We start from the raw sequence: 2,637 nt of genomic DNA, 5'->3' as shown, positions 1-2,637 counted from the left end.
CATGATATTAGAAAATTGCAAATATAAGCAATTAGAACAATCAGACAACACCACACGACTTAATCATTCCAAATTCCCAACTCACAGCTATCATGTCAATTCAGACTCAGTGACCCAATAGGACAATGTAGAACTGCCTCAGGCATATCCAAAACAGGAGTCTTTACATGAATAATAATATGATCTTCCTCCCCTGGAGTAGCTGGTTATTTTAAACTGCTGTGGTGAGTAGACCAGCATATAGCCCAGTATGCCACCGTTCTTAGAACTCATAAAAACTCTTTGGACAGTGTGGTAGTTACATGATTTCATGTCAACTATACTATATATGAAAATGAGGGAGTGGTATTCAACCTGTCAGTCATGTCCCATGATCTTAAAAGGAGGGCCCTGGACACTTGCCCTGCCTCTCTTTCTCGCTGTCCTCACTTTCCTGCTGATAATCCTGATTGCTGCCCAGAATGCACTGCCACTGGATTCACATGACTGCACACAGCGGCCTCTTGTATTCCTGCATTCTTCATCATTACATGTAACTGAGTGAGTGTCAAGAGGAACTTATGAATTATTATAGAATTCATGAACTTGAGTTGGACTGGGCTGGGATGCTTTCTCAATATATAATTACTTCTTGATATAAAGTTATCTTATACATATGAGTGTCTCTGGGTTTGTATCTCTCATCAGCACAGCCTAAAACAGAGTACAACTGATGATCCTAAGACAGAGTACAAGTGAAGATAATTTCTCAAGTCCATAATCTACAAGGAAGTAAGAGGCCATGTCTTTCTTCAAAGGAGTGGTTGGTAGGCTTAAACTGCCATCCTTTCAGTTTATAGCTAACACTTACCACTGTACCATAGCACCAACTCCTTCTTCCTCTCTCTCCATTAATTTCTTTTTCCTCCCAAAATTTTGTTTAAAATTATTTTTTAATTTTTGACTGTTTAAATTCTTCTTTTTTATTACTAAACAAAAAAAAGTCTGCTAAGGGTACCATAATAGACCAAGTCAAAGCAGCTGGGGGCACTCATGGGGACTCCAGCCCCACTCTAGTTGGTGAAACATCTCACCACTGTGGGTCACTAAGCCGTCGGGGAACTCTGCCTACACAGCAATCTGACCCATCCGTATAGTAGGTCATAGGCAGTTGCCTGAAAGAATCCTTAACAGTAACACAGATAAGGTTCCCCTGGCCTCCCAGAAACATGGGGCCTATGAAAGGATCGATGAAAATCAACAGACCACATCACTCCCAACAAAAAGTACCAGAGAGACTAAACATAGTACCAGAGCTAACATCTCTCATAGAAGAAAGAGATACAGATCTGCACCAGAAGGAAATCTTCAGAACTCTGCTCGCAGTAATACAGGAGCTGAGGGAAGCAACCCAGAATAAGGATGCAATGATGGAGGATATGAAGTCCACAATAGAGGGGATGAAGTCGACAATAGAGGGGATGAAATCCACCAACCAAAGGGACCTGCAGGAGTTAACAAAGGAGGTAGCAGAAGCCACACATAAGGTCACAGAAGTTACAATTAGGCTTGAGGAGTCAGAGAACCATATCAGTGATCTTGAGGACACTCAAAAAGACCTAATCAAGCAAGAAAGACAGTCAGATAGGAAAATTAAAGAAACAAAAGATAGCCTGAGATCAATGACACATGCTATGAAAATGAATAATATTCGAATAATCAGTCTACTGGAGCACAACATGATACACAACTTGACAGCCAATATAACAATGGAATTTCTTGAAGAAAACTTTCCCACCCTAACAAGGGAGAACCAGACACTCATACAGGAAGCAGAAAGGACACCAGCTAAGTTAAATCCCAAGAAGAACATGCCAAGACATATAATAGTAAAAATATTCAACTTAGAGGAAAAAGAGAACATCTTATGAGCAGCAAGAGAAAGGAAGACAGTCACATACAAGGAAGCGCAGGTAAGAATATGCTCAGACCTATCAGCAGATACCATGAAGAGGAGGAGAGAATAGAGTAACATCTTACAAAAGGTGAAAGAAATATGCCTCCTCCAGAATCCTGTACCCTGCCAAGTTATCCATTAAGATAGATGGTGAGATAAGGGTCTTCCAGGACAAGGAAAGACTCAAAGAATATGCTGCAAGACACCCAACCTTGCAGAAGATACTGGCTAACTCACTGTGGCCAGAGGCTCAACCTCCACCAAGAACAAACAGGAGACCACCATTAGCCCACCTCCATCTAGAATCCAACATGCCAACAACAATTACCAGGATAACAGGGTCTCAGATGGAAAAGAGGACAAGATAGAAACTCTCCACTCAAACACAGCACACTGATATGAAGTGAGATAGGTAAAGACCCAACACAAATCAGGGTATAACAACTATGAATTCACAGATAGTGATAATAACTCTGAAATACAAAAGACTCACTTCGTACTTTAAAAGAAAAAGGCTTGAGGTTTGGATCAGAAAACATAACCCATCAATCTGTTGCCTCCAAGAGACACATCTTAAGCGCACAGTCAAGAATATATTAAGAATAAAAGATTGACAGAAAGTTTACCACTCGAATTGTAACTCAGAAAAGGCACGGGTGGCTATCTTAATCTCCAACTAAATGTACCTCAAGATCCAAGCC

Source organism: Tenrec ecaudatus, chromosome 2 (genome assembly GCF_050624435.1).
Source record: "Tenrec ecaudatus isolate mTenEca1 chromosome 2, mTenEca1.hap1, whole genome shotgun sequence".
Classification (NCBI taxonomy): domain Eukaryota; kingdom Metazoa; phylum Chordata; class Mammalia; order Afrosoricida; family Tenrecidae; genus Tenrec; species Tenrec ecaudatus.
This window is presented reverse-complemented; position numbering follows the sequence as displayed.